General features: G+C 40.5%; 1 protein-coding gene and 1 long non-coding RNA gene across 5 annotated transcripts in view; one reads left to right on the forward strand and one right to left on the reverse strand.

Annotated features, from left to right (window-relative positions):
- The window catches only part of LOC142754855 (uncharacterized), a 49,848-nt gene extending 27,873 nt beyond the window's left edge, over positions 1-21,975 (reverse strand). The window contains exons 1-2 of the long non-coding RNA XR_012883019.1: positions 21,912-21,975; positions 10,440-10,520 (exon numbers count right to left, since the gene is read on the reverse strand). This is a non-coding gene — a long non-coding RNA (uncharacterized LOC142754855). The remainder of the gene's footprint in view (positions 1-10,439; positions 10,521-21,911) is intronic.
- Positions 1-22,413, forward strand: part of INPP4B (inositol polyphosphate-4-phosphatase type II B) — a 622,734-nt gene that overhangs the window by 208,894 nt on the left and 391,427 nt on the right. The window lies entirely within an intron of this gene.

The following is a 22,413-nucleotide window of genomic DNA, read 5'->3' on the forward strand; positions in this document are numbered from 1 at the left end:
GTATCTTACTCCTCATGAAGAAATAACATCTGTGTGAGCTAACAGTGCAAGACACAGTGTTTCTCTGGAGCAAGAATGCTGCTCTTATTCATTTTATTAATTCATGTATCATTTTGGTAACATTATGTTAATGACCACAGACAATTCTAGGATATACTACAATACTAGTTCTCGGCTTATTCTATTACATTTCAAATGCTGAAGAAGAATTCACATTCATTACTATGTTACAGAGTACTAAAGAACATGTTGAATTAAAGTGCCCTGAAGCTTTATTCCCTTACATGTAATTACTTTACCTGAGGTGGTATTCATTTCATATCTGGACAGACCAGCAAAGATAGGGCCTAGTGTGTACCAGATTATCAAATGTTCTGGATTATGTCATAAAAAATAAGATGGAATTTCACTTTAATGTGGACTTCTACTATTAGAACATGAAAAAAGCACAGGAGTGTTACAGTGCTTATAATAAAATTGCTATGCTTGGATTATGATAACCCTGTGTCTAATATTTATTTTTAAAGTGAAATTGTCACCAGTCCTATAGCTTAGGTCATCTAACAGATGCTCTAAGACAAAGAAGTCACCAAACTCCAGTTGGGGGCATTATTAAAAAGCATGCACTATTTGTAAAAATGTTCTTGTTGGCTTATGGGTCAAGGAAGGGGGGCAGCAGGGCTGTATCCACAGGACTATAATTTGTAAAGTTCCATGGATGTGGCCATAAGGTAACAGGGCATGAATCTTAGTGGTGAGCGCTTAGGTGGTATCTGTCCTCGTGACTGGTTCACTTTAAGTGCTTTTATTTCAGGCGGTGGCATCCGCTGATCCTTGCAGAAATTGTAACCGGAAATATCTAGGAACTGCGCTGCCGGGACCTTCCTTCTTATTGACATTACTGTAGAAATAAACTTCCCCTCACCACTGTGTGCACAGCATGAGCTCTGTTAGGCCATGATCAGACATGGCAGATTTATTGTTGCAAATTTTCTTTGCGGATCTATACTAAAAATCTGCAACAAAGTACAGTACAACACATGTGAATGGGTTTTTTCTCCTGCATACTTGAGACTATGCTGTTGATTTTCACATCCACAGTATGCTTATTATGTTAAGGATTTGCTGCAGAAAATCACCGTGAATTTCCCATGGCAAATCCACAGAAAATTCATGGCAAATCTGCAGCCCTATCTGTATCATAGTATCAGTTTGAACTCCCTCTTATTCTCGCTCATTGTATATGTACAAACTGTACTGCACCCAATAGGAAGTACAGGTATGTTGTTTGATAAAGAGGAACAGAAGACCAGATTAAAGCTACATGAGATATCATTATTGATATAGACACTTTCTGGTTTTAAATAAACAGCCTGTAATTTTTCACTTTTGGCTGGAGGTATGCTTTAAGGAATACACCCTAAAGAAAAATGTGGTTGTCTCAGCCCAATATTTTGCTTCAAATCACCTGAAATTCCAAATTATCTTACAGTTTTGTGCCCCCAACAAATGCTAGATTCAAATAATTTTATTGTAGTATGTATAAGCTAATAACTCAATGCTGACCGCTCCAATGCAGCTTTATACCACTGCAGTATTTTATTTCAAGCATCATTACTCTCCCTTTCAGAAAGCTAATACTACATTTCTCTTATAAATGATCAGAAAGTTCTGGGATAAACCTAACACGTCGGACACATTTCTTATTTTTACAGTTTTGGAAAATATATATTCAATTAAAGAGGAATTTCACTTTTGCAAGTAAAGGGTCAATAGGCTGAGCACGTTTAGTGCTGAACTTTAGTAGCATACACGTTGTTAAAATTGAGTCTGCACAGTTGATCTCGGAAACCAGAGCGGAGGGGAAACACTGTTCATATACATTGTCACATCCATATAAAAAACAACCATAGCTTCTTCTTATAGCTAATCTAATAAAGACACAGACTTTAATCTTCAGCCACAGTCTTGGGGACCAGATTTGTATAGCGTTTATATAAAAATGTTTCATTACAGCTATGTCTACACTAGCCCTGAGTTCACCAAAGAGGAATTCTGCTTTAAAATATTTTGTCATTATCACTTAGCTTTGTTAGGGCTGTATTCAGCCTTCCTCTTACAATGCTACTCTCCCATTATATTTCTCCTTCTCTCTTTTTCTTTTCCAAGGAGTAATATATTTTATACAAGATAGGTCATGATCCGTCTTGCATACCCTATTACGCAATGGCAAGCATCCATGAAGTCAATAGCATATGGTGATATTTAATGAAAGAACAGGAGAAACCTCTGCATGAAGTTTTTATGTTTTCTTCGAGCTTGAATGGGTTTCTTCCCACACTCTTAAATAAAATAAAATACTGATGGGTTAATTGACTTTATATGACATTTTCCCTAGTGTGTATGAAATAGGAAATTTAAAATGTGCGTTCCAATGGGGACAATGACTAATGTGAGTGATTAAACATTGTGTACAGCTCTCCAGAATATGTTGGTGCTATATAAGCATTCTGAAATAAATGAATGAAAAGTTAAAGCATTAATCCACTCAAAACCTGAACATACAAGATTGAATGTAGTTAAAGGGTTTATCCCACAAATCCTCCTACACAAAAAAAACTATCGTCATTAACAGGATACACCTATCTAATATTAATAATCACTAAAAGTCATTTTTAAATTTACATTTTCACCCTTTTTAATTTTTATGTACCCCGCTGCTTTCCCTGCTGTGTTGGTGGCTTGTGGGTGGACAGAGCGTCGCACCACATGACGCTCCTGTCTCCAAGTAGTTCCTTGTAGTCCTCTGTAAGCTGTAAGTGTCCTCTATTGTGGGGTAGTATTTTTCAACCAAAATGGCGGACAACCCAGGGATGAGTTGAGCCTGCCAACATGCATGGATACAAGTAGTTTATCCTTGGGTCAGGTAGTGTTGGGATGTATGCACGGACTGTTCAGTTTGTCCAAGGGATTTTTTTAGACAAATATGATCTCACAATAGCAGACTCTTTCAGAAAACAATTTGAAGTACTGGGTTAACAACCTAAGATCCGGTGTTTATGTAGATTAAATCTGCTGCATCAACAGGAGGGATTACTGTACAGAGCCCGAGTAGGTAAAAGAATAACAGCGTATGCATTTCCACTACTGCTCACTGTAGAAGGTGGACAAAGGTATACAGACCCAAGAGAAAAACCAGTGGGCGCGATCACTGCCACCAATGTATGGTAAGTTATCTCTGCACAGAAAAAATATTTTTAAATGTATTAATATTGCAATCTTTCTTATTTTTATATGTTCTATTCCTTTTTGAAAATAATGTTTTTTTGTGGAAGAAGCCTATTCAAGCATCATTTTCCCCCCTTTCATTAGTCATATTCACTAGACTGTAAGAAGCGAAGGTACATGCTACAGCTTGCAGGATCCTTGTTTCGAAGGACTGATTTATCTGTCCTTGAGCTTGCAGCGCTGACATGGAGAGAACAGTAGATTCCCTGACTAACAAAATAGTGCCCTGCAAAATCAATATTGTTTTAATCCGGGAAAGAAATTAAATGGTGATACATGTCAAGGCTGCTGGTACCAGTAAGAACCCTGCATACCACTACCCATATCTCAACTTCGTTGACCACTGTAAGAGTGACTGAGTGGGTGGGAACAGGGTGAACTTGTTCTTGAAGGGTTTGTGCGGGACTAAAGATTTATCGCATATTCTTAATATATGCCATCAATGTGAAATAGGTTCCAACCTGGTGCTTCACCAATTGGACATCGACCAATCACAAAAACAAAGTGGCTATAGCGTGTGTTAGACAGAGCGCTGCTCTTATCTTTTGGATTGTGTCTGGTAAAGCAGCTCATCCCCTTTTGAGTAAATGAAACTGAGCTGCATTATCCGACAAAGACAAAAGTGGCGATGTGTCCTGTAAAACTAATAAAGGGGCTATGGTGGTACCTACACTGATGGCATATATTGTGCAACCTAGGAAAACTATATCACTAACACAAACTTTTTGATGGCTCGTTTAGGTATTGCGTCTGGTAATGCTTTAATACTAATCATATTAATAATCATAATAATAAAAAAATGTTGCTTCATTTTTTCATGTATATTAATTTTATGGAAGATTTTTGTGCTAGTTAGTTAGTTAATTAATTAATTCATGTGTGATTACATACACACTGGTTGCCAGAGAATAAGGGGACTCTTGAAAATTTCTTCAGCTTTGGAATATCTGAATGGATCTAAGGGGCTTAGTCTTTAAGATTTATATATTCATCATTTGTACTTCCTTGCAAAGAATAAGAGATTCTAGAAGAAAGATCTCTGAGCATGCAGTTCTAATGCGTTAAGTTGTGGTGCAAAAGGGCAGATTTTTGCTTCACTATTGATTAATTTTAAGTTAATAAATTGACCTAAATGTAAATCATGGGAGTTCTGTCAAGATTCAATTTATCTGAAGCCCATTGGAAAGATCTTGTTTAGTTTTAACTATACATCATCCACCAGGTTATCTGGCACAAAAACAAAGTACATACAATGCAAATTTCCTTAATTTTCTTTAGTTGTGCTTCATCTATATCCTAAGTTTTTAAGGCCCTGTTCACATCACTTTTGTTGAATACATTTAACATATACATCAGGAAAAAGCTCCCAATGTATACGTTAAATGTAAGCTGTGACGAATGCCTAACCGTGGCATAAGTTGCCATAGACTTTAATCTCTTCTCGCCGCAGCCGTTTTTCGGATTTTCACTTTCGTTCTTTCCTCCCCATCTTCCAGATGCCATAAGTTGTTTTTTTTTCCTTCACTTTCGTCGTATGGAGCCCTTGAGCCCTATCCATACTCTCCTATTCGACGTTCACCCTATATATACGGCGAAAGTCAGGAAGAGGTTAATTGTCCTGTTAAACAGATACATTATGAACTGGGTTCCTGAGAGTTCATGACATATCTGTTAAATGGATACCATTATAATCTGCGGGTATCTGCATTATATACAACTATAAGGCATTCGTTCAATCGATCGTCACTCAAAGACTATAATTGCATCCGTTTAACGGCTACGTTATGAAAGGCTATTGGAAAGGCCACAGGTCAAGGCAGAGATCAACCGGCAATTCACTGTTTTAACTTATGGAGTTGTCATCCAGCAATCCAACCCTGATCAGCAAGTCGTTCAGCAACGGCCATCAATTTATGATTGGTGGGGGTCTAATCCATGGAACCCTTAAGGATCAGCAGAATGAAAAAGACCTGCGGAATTTCCCCTTTTATTGTTTACCCAGTCGCACAACCATACAAACAGGTGTAATGTTGTGCCTGGTACTGCAGATCAGCCATGCTAAACCGGTTCACCAAAATGGGCTGAGCTGCAGCACGCCTGTGTGCATGGCGCTGTGCGTAGTTGAAAAATGAAGGGGCCACAGCACCAAATTTCTGCTGATTGGCAGAGGTCCCGGGGATTGGATCTCCAAAAAAAACAATGATGGCTTAATCTAAGGATACGCCATCAATTGAAAGTCCCAGATAACCCTTTCAAAAGGTGAAAACATACTCTGAGCATACTGCCAAACAAGACTTAAAAAGTAAAGTGGCATGCATTAGTTGGTGTAAAAGACTTTGAGGATGACCTTGTATCATAAACTGAGCATAGAAGCAAACTGACTAATTGATATCAGGTAAACGGGTAAAAAGAGTCGAAATAACCACTGAGCACTTTATATCTAAAAATACAAGTTTATTAAGTGATATACAACAATACATAAAATACCATTAAAATATACAGAGAAAACATACTCATGTGGCCACATGATACAAAAAGACCCAAAGATACAGAGAATGTATCTATCAAAATAATACAAGAATATATCGGATGATTCCCCAGACAATACCAGTTATAACATGTCTGAAAATGCACCCTTGAGAAAAATATTTAACAGGTGTCCTTTAAAGGGTCTTCCGATTTATTAAAAAAATTGTCCTATGTAGGAGTGATGAAAAAAAAAAAAAAAGCTATTATTTACCTCACAGATCCTTGTCCTTTCAGCGCAGCCACTCCGTTCCTCCCTGCTGCTGTTTATTGAGATGGCTGCAGCGATCCTGTGCTGCATACCCACTGAGAGCAGTGATTGGCTGCAGCGATTATGTGGATATACAAGCACATCATCGCTGCAGCTATGTCAATACATAGCGGTGGGGAGGAACGGAAGCGGTGGAGCAGGAACAATGCAGAAAACCTCCTTAAATGTAACATCAGTAGACATACACTACCGTTCAAAAGTTTGGGGTCACCCAGACAATTTTGTGTTTTCCAAGAAAACTCACAATTATATTTATCAAATGAGTTGCAAAATGACTAGAAAATATAGTCAAGACATTGACAAGGTTAGAAATAATGATTTTTATTTCAAATAATAATTTTCTCCTTCAAACTTTGCTTTCGTCAAAGAATACTCCATTTGCAGCAATTACAGCATTGCAGACCTTTGACATTCTAGCTGTTAATTTGCTGAGGTAATCAGGGAGAAATTTCACCCCATGCTTCCAGAAGCCCCTCCCACAAGTTGGATTGGCTTGATGGGAACTTCTTGCGTACCATACGGTCAAGCTGCTCCCACAACAGCTCTATGGGGTTGAGATCTGGTGACTGCGCTGGCCACTCCATTACAGATAGAATACCATCTGCCTGCTTCTTCCCTAAATAGTTCTTGCATAATTTGGAGGTGTGCTTTGGGTCATTGTCCTGTTGTAGGATGAAATTGGCTCCAATCAAGCGCTGTCCACAGGGTATGGCATGGCGTTGCAAAATGGAGTGATAGCCTTCCTTATTCAAAATCCCTTTTACCTTGTACAAATCTCCCACTTTGCCAGCACCAAAGCAACCCCAGACCATCACATTACCTCCACCATGCTTGACAGATGGCGTCAGGCACTCTTCCAGCATCTTTTCAGTTGTTCTGCGTCTCACAAATGTTCTTCTGTGTGATCCAAACACCTTAAACTTCGATTCGTCTGTCCATAACACTTTTTTACAATCTTCCTCTGTCCAATGTCTGTGTGCTTTTGCCCATATTAATCTTTTCCTTTTATTAGCCAGTCTCAGATATGGCTTTTTCTTTGCCATTCTGCCCTGAAGGCCAGCATCCCGGAGTCGCCTCTTCACTGTAGACGTTGACACTGGCGTTTTGCGGGTACTATTTAATGAAGCTGCCAGTTGAGGACCTGTGAGGCATCTATTTCTCAAACTAGAGACTCTAATGTATTTGTCTTGTTGCTCAGTTGTGCAGCGGGGCCTCCCACTTCTCTTTCTACTCTGGTTTGAGCCTGTTTGTGCTGTCCTCTGAAGGGAGTAGTACACACCGTTGTAGGAAATCTTCAGTTTCTTGGCAATTTCTCGCATTGAATAGCCTTCATTTCTAAGAACAAGAATAGACTGTCGAGTTTCACATGAAAGCTCTCTTTTTCTAGCCATTTTGAGAGTTTAATCAAACCCACAAATGTAATGCTCCAGATTCTCAACTAGCTCAAAGGAAGGTCAGTTTTATAGCTCCTCTAAACCGCAAAACTGTTTACAGCGGTGATAACATAATTGCATAAGGGTTTTCAAGTGTTTTCTAATCATCCATTAGCCTTGTAACACAGTTAGCAAACACAATGTACCATTAGAACACTGGAGTGATGGTTGCTGGAAATGGGCCTCTATACATATGTATAGAGTGTATTTCTGATTAATTTAATGTTATCTTCATTGAAAAAAACTGTGCTTTTCTTTCAAAAATAAGGAAATTTCTAAGTGACCCTAAACTTTTGAACGGTAGTGTAAATCCAAGAGGTCTGTAAAGGGAAGTGTTTTATATATTTATATCTGTGTACATGTGAGTGTAGATATATATATATATATATGTCCCTCCAGAAAGGTGTATATTCATCTCCCTACCAGGTAATCCGACACCCTGGGGGATGGAAACCATAAACTGTGAACTAATCCAGTAAGCAGGAGGTTCCAACTGCCCTTCCATCCCCCTACTAGATAATGGTATTACATGAGGTAGCCATGAGGCCCAGGCCCACCTCCCTTTCACGTGCATGAGTTGTTATGTCACACAGATGGGCACGGACAGGTTTAAGAGGGTCAACGGCCCCACACTCTCTATCTCTTGTTCCTGCTCCCTGGCTCCACTAAGGGTCTCCTCTTCCCTCCTGGTCTACTCTTGCCTCATGGCCCTCATGGCCCCACACCAAGCTTGGACTAGATGAACTGCTAAGTATCTTCTCCCCTATACTCCCCAGTAACCCTTTCATGCAGCCCCCACATTACCTGTACACCTACCCGCACATTCCCATACCCCTGGTCCCCCCACCCTTCTTGTTCCCTGTTTACCCTTGCTGCACTAAGTACCCTGCAGTTAACCTTGACCTGCACATCCCCAGGTACACAGAAACTCATTCCCCTTGTTTCTCCTTATCCTGATTATTAAACCTTAGTGTATAGGGAAAGTTATATTAGGAGGGAGTGGGACAGAAATAGTGAGCGTGTATTGTATTGTAACGTAACTGTATTCATATGTATGTTTAGGTATGTGGGTGGAGGTATAATTAGGATTGTGATACCGTGTTTATACTGTACTACGTATAGTGTGAGTATACTCAGTATATATTAATTGTTATATGTATTGGGGTATACTGATACTATACGGTGATCGGTTACTGTGTTCTGTGTTTGGTGTATTTTATATGAAAGTGTGATTATTGTTAATAATAAATATTACCCTTTATTTACTATACAATTGTATTTATTGTACGGTCTTATTCCGTTGAGTAGAAGCAAAGCAAGTAGATGTTAGTATAAGGAAAAGGGAGGGAAACTAGGCATAACCCTAGTGTTTATAAAGGGGGTAGTAATAGTGGGTGACACAAGTAGATGAAACCCAGCTATTATACCAGCCCTTTTACACACGTGTGGGTGTGTAGTATATATATATATATTATTATATATATATATATACGAGCCCTTTTACAAGGTCGCACTGGCCAATAGTAAAATATGAACAGCACACTGTGACAAAATGGCACTACACCACAATAGCGCATGTGGTACAGAAAAAAATAGCTAGAGCTGATAGATTGAGTTTATAAATTAACCCTAGATTAGTATCCTCAGGATAAGTAACAAAACAAGATGGAAAGAGCAGTTCTAGGGCCTAGGACCACCAAATTAAGTATATGCAAGGAAAGAGAAAAAGACAGTGGCCAATGAACTAAAGTCAATACAGAACATTACCTCTGCATATGGCGAAATATCCTGTCAGAAAAATAACTCTACGTGCATTTCGCTGGCCTGCAGCTTCTTCAGGATAAACAACACTTTAAAAGGGTGGGCTATATATAATCAGGAGGAGGAACCACCATACCTGAACGCTGTACAAATCGGTGTGAATCTGCCATGGCAGGCAGACTGCATACCCAGAGCGCACATCGTCTTGGCGAGTACATCTATGATGTCAGGATGAAGCCAAACGCAAGTTACCATGACAAAACGCGTAAGCAGCGCTCTGGCAGGCAGACGGGTCGTGTGTGTGAGTAGCTAAGGAGGCGAAGTACCCACAGCACCAGCCTAATTAATTTGCTTGTTCACAGTTTATTAACCTTTACCAAAAAATAAGTCTTATACAGGGATTTACATGATTTTACAGGTTCTCGACAATTGTTATTATATAGTAGATTCCTTTTTCACGTTACATACGCACACATCACATCAATTAAAGCAGTCTAGTGTAGTCACATTTCTGCTCTCCTGCTTTCAATTGTATTACAAAAGGCAACCAAGAATATTGTTTTAAATCCAATTAAAACTCCTGGATGTGTTGGCCTCCCACTAATGGATTTTATTCATTGTCTTTTATAATGCTCACATTTTCTATGCGTCACATCTTTTTGTTACACTCATTTGAACCCTGCGGTAGTATAATTTTGATTTGTAAAAGTCATCTAATTTAATTTTTTTTGTTTTTTTCAGAACAGTGTCAAAATTTATAGCAAACCAATTATTTTACCTTTGGGGATGAGGAACTCCATCTATTGTCACAATGCATTAGCATCCCTTCTTTGTAGGCTTTGTCATGCAGTAAACCATATTAACAAACCTGACATTCAAAATGAGCTGTGGACTTCATTAATGGTACAGCATACTGTAATAATAAAACTGTTGTTCTATGAGACATGTTATTTATTAGTCTTTTAACTGCGTATCTTATTTTGTGCATTGACATTCCTCTCACATTTTGCATGTGTAAAGCATAATTTTTACAAGTTTACACATGGCATATTTGTTGAAGGGTTTTGGTGCAGAATCGGCATGGAAATATACAAAAAAAAAGTACAGTACAACACAAGTGAATTGGGTTTTGAAAAACGACTGTGGTCTAGCAACTATACCTGGGGCTGAGCTGAGGTCCAGATCTATCACATGGCAATATTTCGCCGCCAGATGGAGCCAGTTCTGACCTAAATGTGCTCCTGTTTTGGAAGACAAAATTCTATATATAGTAATATATTAAAAATGTGTTGCATCTAGACAATCAGCCAGAAATGTCCCCATCACTTTCACTTCTAATGGTGACTGTTTGTTTTTTTTGGGTTGCCCTGGACACATCCATCACTGGTGTTACTTACCTCTTCCTATTCTAGCGCCAGTTCCCCTTTGGCAGCGGCAACTCTAGCCATCGGCCGTGTCAGGTTGCTAGTCAACATGACTTACCTCTCCTACACTCCAGCATTGCCACTGCTGTCGGCCGTGGCTCAATTTTTTGCCTCCTCTGTCTTCTGCGTCCGCTTGCCATGCCAACGACATCTCCTGCTAAAGTTGGCCCTGGCAGGCTCTTTAAAGCGGAATCCAACCTCACCACCTTGCCTGCTTATTAGATATATTTTCTAGTACTTGGGTTTGTATCTGTATTAAACTTTACTTTGAACATGACCTCGACCTTGATCCTAGATTACGTTGCTGTCTCACCCTTTGGATTGTTTGCCTGGTACATATGTTTTCACTCCTGATTCTGACTCTTAGCTATCTCCGGACTACACTCCCGTCTGTAACACCGGTGGCGGGTCCCGCTCCTGCCGATGGTCCCTGCCACTGGTCTTATACCTCCTCCGGAAGTCTGCCCCTTCCTTAGGCCACCGGCGTCTGCTCACAACTGCAATGTTTTTAGTTTGCGCAACCGCCTTTTAATGGGCCAGCTTGCGTGAAATTCAAAACTCAACCATCCAGTACCAGATGCCCCCTAGAGTATTTAAGGCACCTCTACTATCCACCTCGTGCCTGAGTAACATTGGAACAACCTAGTTTGTATCCTGCAAAGGTTCCTGTGTGCCTCTAATTCCAGTTCGCTATTGCTATCTGTTGTCAGCCTATATCCAGTTATCCCCTACCAGCCTGTATCCAGTCTGCTATTGCTGTCTGTTAGCCTGTATCCAGTCATCCGCTGTCTTCCAGTGTCCAGCTACCTGCCTGTGTTCAGCTTTCTGCCATTGTCAAGTCATCTGCTATCCTCCAGTGTCCAGCAATCTGCCATCGGCTTCCATCCAGCTGCCCGTTGTCAGTCTGCCACCTACTGTCGGTATCGAGCCTGAAGCTTCCACCTTATCAAGGTACCATCTGCCAGTGCCTGTTTCTAGTCCGCTTGACCAGCAGCTACTCCACCAGGACCACCCAAGAGGTAGCGACCTGGTAGCCTCCCTGATGTGAAGACCAGATCCCTATATAGGGGTCAAATTGTGAAGACTGGGAAAACTACTTAGGTGACGTCCTTAGAGTTGGCCGTAAGCCAAACCGGTGTAGTAGCCCAATGGGTCCACAACCTGCTGGTCATAACACCATCTCATCCTCTGGTCTTTGCCATCCCTGAACGCTTCCCTGTTGACGACCCTCTGCTCTGGTCCTGACTACGCTACGGTTCCTTCAGTGCTCCTGCTACCAATCGATGACTATTATGGGGACCACGACCTAGGAATCCGACCAGGAAAGCCCATACCTCATTGCTGGGGATAAGGGTTAAGAATAGGGAATTTCTTAGATGCTGCACCCCAGTTTAGCCAGCACCAAACCTATTGTGGCTTAACTGATCCACAACTGGTCTCTGCACCGATCTCCGCTTGTCTGTTTTTACTGCTCCCAGCCTATTAATTGGTCGCGGTCAAGCTTGTGCATGCTCTCTAGATTACAGCCTGACCTGCTCAATAGCTGAGGAGCCGTTCCGTATGGCTGTGCTCCAGACTGGGCAGCAGTTCAAATTACAGCTAAGCTGTTGTCAGGTGCTGATGTGCTTTGATTCTAGCACATTGAGATCTGCCTCAGTATTTTTTTTTTTTTTTAAAAAAAGACTATTAATCATATTCATTTCTAGTCTGTAGAAGGAACCAGGGAAATACTAAAGGCAGCTTACCCTGAAGCAGTTCTAAGTTTACTATTGATGCTGCTATCTAAAATGAATGACCATATGGGGAGTGCGCACAGAGAAGCTAGCTGTTTCGGAATATGTAGTGCTGCACCACTCCACCACCGTCACGTGGCCACAACCCAGGGACATGCAGGAGCAAAGAGAAATGATGCAGAGAGACCGCAGGGGCATGGACTAAAGGTTAAATGATGCTCTAATAGCAGGCATAGGGTGCTTTAAGGGTAGCTGCATAAAGTTTAACAAATCCGAAGATGGGAAACCTCTTTAATGGGGTCCATTGGGTCTCTGTTATAATGTCCATTAATTTTAGTGGAATAAATAGTGATACATGATGCACTATTTTTTACGGAATCTACGATGGAGGCTCCAAATAAAGCCTCTAACGCAGATGTGAACAGAGCCTTAACCTTTCTCAAGTATATCATAACTATGGTGGGTAGAAATGGGCCCATAAGCTTTACAGCCTGGGCTGACCGCTCTAAGACAGGGTTCATACTTTTTTTGGAATATGTCCTTTGTTAGAAATACAAAAACTGATTTCCATGGCACTCTAATGCCAAGAATGAATTTGGATACGTCTTTAGTTTTGTCATGATTTGTTTGTTTGTTTTTTGTTTTTTTTTACAAGATCTGTGATGATTTATTATATATATTTTTTATCACTGAGGTAAATGGAAAAAGTATTAATGTTCGTTAGAACCCATCCTTTGCAAATAATACCAGCATATTTACTTTGCATTCGTGTTCATTATGGCTCCTGCTTCATATAATGGATTCTGTTTATAGGCATTATAATAAACAGTGACAGATGTATTTTACAATGAAGGGAAACATCTTTATTTCTAATTAAGTCTGTGCTACTTTTTAAATCCCTCCTACTCACATGCTATTTTAATCTCCAGTATCTATGAGAACTCCAGTACTATCCTTTAAGTTTTCTTCCAGGAAAAATGTGTAATCATCATGGGACTTTCTAACCAGATTCAGACCGACCGTAGCAAAATAAGAAGCCTTATGATATCCAGAAAACACACCTGTCTGCATTACTACGTGAATACCTATGGCAAACATACGGGACTATACAAGGGAATTGCTTAAATAGCAATTCCTCATTAAAATGTGAATCAGTCCTTATTGTGGGAGTGTTCTGATTAGAAATTAGGCAAAACATGAAAATTTGCCAGTTTGTCAAACCGCAAATTTTACCTTCCAGGACTGTATTTACCCTATTTAAGACAATAAGACAGATCCTTTTTTTGTTTAGTCAACATTTCCTTAAATTGTGAAAATGCAGTTTCCACAAACAGCTCATCTCTAATTCATTAGCTGAACAAAGGGAATTTAAATAAACAACATATTCCTTCTCAGCCCCTTTGCAAACTGCTCACTGACATTGTGTAGTATTGGTTCTAGTTAATAACCAAAAGTTTTAAAGACAATAAAATACAATGAGGGGAGTGCCTTGTTTTTCAGAACTTACAATCAAAGATTGTTTAGAATGGTACAGTCTGTCCAAGTGCTTGCTTGGACAGTGGACCATCCACAGTAAATGCAAAAAGGACTATAAATAGTGCAGTGGAATAGTGGAGTGCAGGAGGTTGCAGTATGGTTTAAAAGTCAAAATGTAAGTAAAAAAAAAAGGTGTGAAGTATACGGTATAGTCTAATAGACCAAGGAAGACAATTCTGGAGTACAGGTACAGAATGGAAGAAGTCTTAAAGACATGAGTGGTAATATTTAAACTGGAGAAAAATTTGCGCAGCAGAACAGTAGGTACGTATTAGATAGTGAACAGAGAGGAATGACCAAGATTTGTGGCAGATATAGCGAAGCTCCAGTTGATCTGCAACTCCTATTATGTTCCGCAAGCCTCTCTATGCAGCAAGGTGGGCTGAACCTCTCTTCCAGCAACAAATAATAAAATTTCGACAGACCACTAATAACAATCACTTTTAATTACACTGTTTCTTCAACCAAGGTAGACCCTGAAAACTCAAAAATGCTAAGCTTCCAGGTAATAATATTTAAAACCAATTACATTTCACTCCCCCATAAAATCTTTATCATTTTTTTATTTGCCAAAAATCATACAAGAAAATCAGTATAGCCAAAGTCCATATGCAATGCACAGATAAATAACATCAATGTAGTCCATCTTACAAAGTCAAATCATTGCCTCACAAAAAGAAAAAACAATTGGAAAAACCGCTCAGTATATAATCACAAAAAGAAAGGCAAATAAAAGGGAAGAGGAACAAAAGGAATAAAACAAGTGATACATACATCATATATCAAAGATACCACCACCAAAGACGACACGGGTAAGGATGGATACTGGTAATGGTCGAGAAAGGCGGATCAACCACGAAGCCAATATTATAATATTAACCATACCAGAGTTTGAAGATCACGGTAAACCTCATGCCAAGGATCCAATGTGAGATATTACAAGTGAATAAGAATAGTGTCATGTGAAGTTTCTGTAAGTCCTCCACAGTTGCCATATAGATACAAACGATTGTCTAGAACAAGATTCCCAGGGAGAGATGACCTCAAATTTATTCAATTGATCTGTTCTTTAGTAGGGATCTCCCTGGTCAGCCAAAACTGAGGTAAAAGCAAACGGGTGGCAGTTATTAACATCTTAAAGAGAGAAAAACATCTTTTATCACAAAATTTGCAGGAAAAAGGACAAGAGGGCTATCACAGGAGATATGGGAAAGGTAGCCTTAAAAATTAGAGTCCACCATATGTGGAAACAATTACCTGTCTCCTCATTACACCTTCAACACCTATCCGAGGTAAGATGGGCAAAAAGGGCTACTTTATCTGTAGTTTTATGCCATCTAGTCAGTACTTTATCCCCATTTTCCTGAATCCTCATTCATCGGGGGATTTTTAAGAGCCGTTTTGCAGAGAAGGGATACATCTTTGGAGATGAATGTTCTGTCCTAAGATGGTTTAATTGGTCGAGATGTCTAGTAGCGAATTGACTCTTTGTGTAGATGTTCTAGCTTCTGAAGGAAAGGGACAGTTTTTAAGAGGAACGCTAAGACTAATAAGTTGTCCCCTAATATATGCCTTATTCGCGTCCCACAATGGATGTGGAGATGTTTTAGTTTGGTTATTTCTGTCAAAATACTCTGCCAATAATTTATAAATAGAAAACACTACTATTCTCTGATCCAAGTACCATTTCATTCAATCACCAGCGTGGAGGCCTATTAAATAAGTTCAGGATCAAGACAGTCAAAAATATTGGTGCGTGATCCAAATGTAGCTGAGCCCATCTAGGCCTTTTCACAAAATTAAAGAGACTGTATACATATGAATGGGTAATCTAACCTATAGTACAAATCATGAGCTGAGGAATAGAACTTGTAATTGAAGCAAATAAGTTATAGGCACCATCATAAATCAAGCACGTTTAAATCATGGAGCTTAGTGTTTAGAGAGCGTAAAGCCCTGTAGGAAAGTGGCAATTTTTTTAGATGAGGCGTCCAGTAAAGGCTCGAAGACCACATTCAGATCACCACCAACAATAACAGTCCCTTCTTTAAAGGAGCATAGATAAAGTTCTAAAAACAAGGATATCTGGGCGCAGCTGGATGAAGGACATACCGTAGACTGGAATCAGTTTAAAAGAGTGGTTTTATTTCATAGGGCTACGGATTTCAACCGAACAGGTGTTTTCCTCAGGCAAGTGTAACAGCAGTACATTATGCAGGGGTATATATATATATATATATATACACACACACACCAGTAAGGCCCCATGCACACGCCAGTAGATTTTGTGCGTAATTGGGACCGCAATTACAGTCCGCAATTACGGAACCATTAATTTCTATTGACAACTGAAACCTTCCTGTATATTTGCGGGTAGGTGTTCGGGCCGTAGAAAGCCTCCGCAAAAGATACGACATGTCCTATCGTTGACTTTTTACAGACGGTGCTGCCATACTTTATATGGAAGCACAGGCTGAAAATGCGGGTGGCTGTCAGCGGCCGGCTGTGCCCGTAAATGTGGATCGTGATTACGGGCACAGCCGGCCGCTGACAGCCATCCGCATTTTGTGGATCGTGATTACAGGCATGGCTGTGTGCATGAGGCCTAAAAGGGAGGGAAAATAAAAGGGAGTTTATGCAGTTAAGAAGTTATTGGTTGATATAGTCTGCTCTTCCCCAACTGCCCCCCCCCTTATACACTGTTCGAAGCATTTCCATAATATTTATTTATTTTTTAAACCTCTTCTCGTTGTTTAACTCTGTACTAATATTCTGCTGGTATATAGTGCCCAATGTTGTCCATTTTACCCTTTTTATAATATTACTTTGAAACATTTTTTATTGATCATGTTTGCATTGTAACAATCTCAATTGACTTTAACCCTTCAGGCTCCACCTCCTTAACCCTATGATGTCGTACTTTTATTTTTCCTCCCTTTCATTTTCCCTCTGTTTTTCTGGTGTGTGTATAATGTACTGCTGTTACACTTGCCTGAGGCGGACATCTGTTCAGTGTTGAAAGGCGTAGCCATATGAAATAAAACAACTCTTTTAAACGTATTCCAGTCTATGTCCTTCATCCAGCAGCGCCCAGATATCCTTGTTTTTCAAACTTTATGCTACTTGTTGCGGATGCTTTTATGCACAACCGGCCAAGGAGGAGCTGCAGATGGTCCTAAACTGCTCAAGCCACTGTACAGAGTTGTGGCTGTTATTAGCACATCTCGCCAGGTGAGCAGTTATATATCCCTCTGTCCATTCTCAACATACTAAATGGTTTCTTCACTATCGAGCAACGTGTTTTTATTTCTCAAACAGATTTCCTTCTTTAAATGAGTCTCACATAGTCAGAACATCTACTATCCACTCTATTTGTTTGGTGTTCGGGGCATATCAATTTAGTAAAACGAAACATCTGAGGACCTATTTTGCCTTTTAGAAGGAGATACCGGCTTTCAGGGACCTGTAAATAAGTATTATAAGTAAAGGTAATATTGTTTCTAAAATCAATACTTACTCCCTTCAAAGCTGAATTGTTAGAACCACAATGATACAAGAGGGGTAAATGGGAGTATGGTAATGGTTAAATATAAAATGAGTTTCCTGCAAAAACACAACTGAACACCTTTGCGTCTTCAAGTAGGAGAAGATTTACCTCCTTTTGGAAGGGAATTTATTCCCTTTGTCATTGCATGAGGCAAAATTAATTTCTGCCATTTATAACATTAGAAAAAGTAGTTAGACAATACCAATGGAAACCAGTACCTGCATTTGAAATAAAACCTACTTCTTGGGTATTCTTACTGTAGTGTAGGCACACTACTATCTAACTAAAAAAACAAACAAAGTGCGCTGTACAGTATTCTCCATTATTAGATTAAGGTGTCAAAAAATGCAGCACGGAATATAAAAAAATTATGGTATTGACACCAAATGCCATTTCAGTTTTGTGCTCCCATACAGTATAGCTTGAAGGTAAAGCAGTGTTTGTCATCTCCATCTTTCCTAGTACTCTTCCAGCCTCATAAAATGATTCTATTATTCACGATGGATGGACACTAATATGCAATATATGATCTCTGCAATCCATTTCTCTTATTCTGAAAATGCTACACGTCAGATTACTCTGTATATTTCTCTAAGATGTTATATAATGCCGGAATGGCCGGTGTTTTTAAGGCATCTAAGTAGGTTAGTGACGTCTAAAAATAAACCCCGGTCTCTCACACATTTGGTAATAAAGAAATACAATTGAGAATGTGTATTATTTAGGAGAATGTTAGACTGTCACTGTTGGGGTTGAAGAAGAAACTTATAACATGTTTGCTATAATTGTAATGTTCACAACATAGTGGTTATTCTCTACTCATTTATAAGATGAAGTTTTGATTTGTGAAGTCCATTCTGCTGTGAATATGAAAATTGACTGCTTCCTTGATCAGGGGTCAGCAACCTATGGCACCGGTGCCACAGCCGGCACTCGTGGCATGTTATGTTGCCACACTTTCCTCTCCTAGTGTCCAGAGCCATTATGTGCTTGGCAGCACTGCACATAGGGAGAGAAAGTGAACCCTTCGCTTGGTGGGGCTGATTTCCAGGATAGAGCAGAGCTTCATTGTGTTTGTCGCTGCTGAACACTACGCGAGCACACACTGCAGCACTGCACTCTCTCCTGGTGCTCAGTGTCGCCAAGTGCATAATGAAGCGCTGCTCTCTTCTAGTGATCAACACTGCAAGGACAGCATTCAGTAACCGTTCTGTATAAGAAAAAGTTAGCAAAAGTTGTTAGCTCTCTCTCCTATGTGCACCTCCCAAGCTGGTGTTCCATAGCCGCGGTCTCTCCTGTGTGCAGTTCTCCCTAGCTGGCATTAGGAGAGACCGGGGCTACCGATTTGCGACCCCCCCCCCCCCAGCTAGCATTCGGTAGCTCCGGTCTTTCCTATGTGCGACCCCCCCCCCTCCCAGCTCGTGTTCAGTAGCCTCGTTTGTACTACAGCTAGATCATCTTTGCAAAGAAAGTCATGGACAAGGGAATCACTGAAAAGTAAGTTTAATTAACTGATTTATTGGTTTATGTCACATACATTGTAATAGTTTGTCTTATATGACTTTTATATTTGTATGGCACCCTGAGTACTTCTTTGTTGATTTTTTTTTCTGGCACGACATACAAAAAAGTTTGCCTACCCCTGCAGTAGATATTACATCTAGGTTGCATTTACAGTGGGTGCTTTCTACACGCGACACATTTTGTTGCAGAAATTTCTGCGACTGAAAATCAGTTCCATACATCTGTCTCTGCAGCAGGTGTATGGATTTCTGCAAGTTCCATTCAGATAAATGGAACAGATTTCTATTTGCAGAAATTTCTGTCGTGTATGAATCATCCCTAAGTGGCCAGAGTTGCAATCTTACACATTTACATTTATTTTTTTTAACTGTGTTTTTGTTGTTCTCAGTGACTTCAGTTAGATTTCGTTTTTTTTTTTTGTTTTTTTTTTGTGATACGATTAAAAACTGGCCCAGTGTAAACCAGGTCCAAGTCTCTCACCTGTGATCCCCAAGATAAGCTCTCTATAACTAAATTTTATTGCAGTGGATTTTTAAAGGGGTATTACCAACTTAAACCGTTATGGCACATCCAGGGATATTACATAAATCTCTGCTAGATGCGGTTCCCAGCTGTGGGACCAGCACCTATCTCCAGAGCAGAGGTTACATGTGAACTGCTCTCTTCATTCTGTTCAATAAGAGTTACGGAAACTGCTGACCTTTTGAGTGGATATGCTATAAATGTTAACGTTGGGAATACCTCCTTGATAAAAACTTTGGCACTACCAAGAGGTACGTACAGTATTTCTTTATGGCAGGCGAAATTTTTTTTTGTAATTCTTATGTTTATTTCTGCAGGGGCATAGCGGGGCATGTGCTCCGGGCGCAACTAGGAGGGAAGGTAGGGGGCGCCAACTCTCTGGCCGATGCCTCCTCTAGAAGCAGAATACCCAGCCAGAGCATTGCTGATGCTGCAGCCAGGGTTTCCGCTCCTAGAGGTAGCTCCTGATGTCACTGTCCATACATGGACGTTGACATCTTGGGCTCCTCCTGGAGCAGAATCCCCAGCCAAAGAGTTGCTGACGCTCTGGCCAGGGATTCTGCCCCTGATGTCACTATCCAAATGTGGACAGTGACGTCAGGGGCTCAGACAGGAGCGGAATCACTGGCCAGAGCGTTGCTGATGCTCTGGTTTGGGATTCTGTTCCTAGAGGTAGCCCCTGATGTCACTGTCCATATATGGAGAGTGACGTCAGGGGCTTCTCCAGGAGAAGAATACCAGGCCAGAGGGTTGTCAATGCTCTGGCTGGGGATTCCACTCCTAGAGAGAGCCCTAATGGCGCTATCTACAGGGAGTGGGGGGGTATAGCGATATCTACAGGGGGGTGGCGATATCTACAGGGGGTGGCATTATCTACAGGGGGGTGCATGTGGCACTTTCTACAAGGGGGTGGCTGGCACTGTCTACTAGGGGGGGGAGTGTGGCACTATCTACTGGGGGTGAGTGTGCCAATATCTAGAGGTGGGCAGTGTGGATTTATCTACAAGGGAGAGTGTGGCACTATCTACAGGGGGTTGTCTGGCACTATCTATTAGTGGGGGAGTATATCACTATCTACAAGGTGTGTGTGTGTGTGTGTGTGTGTGTGTGTGTGGCACTATCTACTGGGGGGCTGTGTGGCAGTATCTACAAGGGGGGTGTGTGACACTGTCTACAAGAGGGGGGCTGTGTGGCAATATCTACAAGAGGTCCTTGTGACAGTATCTACGGACGGTTTACAGATGCACATCCGTAGCCGTGCGAATATACGGAAGCGCCCATAGGCTTCTATGGGAGAGTCCGTGCCGTAATTACGGACAAGAATAGGACAGGTTCTATAATTTTTTTCAGCATAGACACCCATCCGTAAAAATACGGAAAGGTGTTCGTGGCCAATATAAATGAATGGTTCCATAATTACGGATGAAAAATACGGTCGTGTGCATGGGGCCTTACACTTCCACAGCCCGCAAAATGCAAAAGAACGGACATGTTCCATAATTCCCGGAACATTTCCATGGCACGGAAAGGTGTCCGCGTTCAATGAAAGTGAATGGGTCTGCGAAAACGGAGGTTTTTACGGTCGTGTGCATGGGGCCTAACTGTATATACACTTAGGCTTATACAGTGAAACACAGGACCTTCCCGTTCCAGCAAAAAGCAGCAATTTTTTTTTTATCCCAGCAGGCGCACTTTAGCAGAACACATTGATTTGTACTGAAATCGCTTTACCTGAAGCCATACCGAGTGTCATTTGTGCAAGAGTTAAAGGGACAAACAAAAGAGGGTGGCGTATTGCAGTTGGCTAATGGACATGATAGCAGATGGCCACGTGGACCTGTTGTACATCATGTCTGATAAAGCGTGGTTCCATCTAACCGAGTGTGTTAATTCATAGAACTGGGGTACTGGCATACAGAAAATTAAGCTACACCAACAGTCACTTAATGATCCAAAAATCTGCTTGTGCTGCACAGTTATGGCTGCGCAGATTGTGGGTCAAACATTCTTTGATAAAAATGTGAATACAGCCATATGCACAGTTAAAGGAGTTGTCTACTTTTAATCTTTTTTTTTCTTTTAGTAATTTATTTATAGAATAGGAAATCTGAATTTTAAACACATATATATTAGAAATCTGTATGATCACGTACCATTCTTCTATCACGTGTAGTTGCATTTGTCTTAAAAAAAAAATGATATAGTCCACAGATTAGTCCATAGGATAACTAAATGGACTAAAGATGGTGGCAGTCATGTGACCCACATCGTGTGACCACTGGTACCCAGGTATATAACAAGTGAGTAATAGGTTATTAAGGAACAGAAATTATAAAGTATTTCTACCTCTGGCAACATCTCTTCATGTCTGTGAGGAGCAGCTCTACGTTCTTTTCCCTGTTTCCTCTGTGTGTTGTGTTTTTTTTAATATTTAACTTTATTAACAACATGACAACATCCTCTAGAGAAAGGCAGCCATGTTAAAAATCATCTATAGACCGTAAATACAGGAACAGTGAAGTAGTTGTTCATCGTTATCCCACCATTAGGCCCTGTTCACACAGAGTTCTTTTACACGGTTTTTGCCGCGGTAACCGCTACAAACGATGGCCGAAATTGATTTCAATGTGAGGTAGAGGCGTTTTTTCCCACAAGCGGAAAAAAACACTCGTGGGAAAGAGAAGCGACATGACCTATCTTGAGGCGTTTTCCGGCTCAAAAACCCCATTGAAATCAATGGGAGACGTAATTAACCGCGGCTGTGGTTTTGATGTGTTTTTTTGTGCGTTTTATGGCAAAAAACACTCACGGTTTTTTCTTTTGCCTGTTGAAGAAAGAGGTAAAAAAA

This window comes from Rhinoderma darwinii, chromosome 1, assembly GCF_050947455.1.
Source record: "Rhinoderma darwinii isolate aRhiDar2 chromosome 1, aRhiDar2.hap1, whole genome shotgun sequence".
In the NCBI taxonomy this organism is placed as follows: domain Eukaryota; kingdom Metazoa; phylum Chordata; class Amphibia; order Anura; family Rhinodermatidae; genus Rhinoderma; species Rhinoderma darwinii.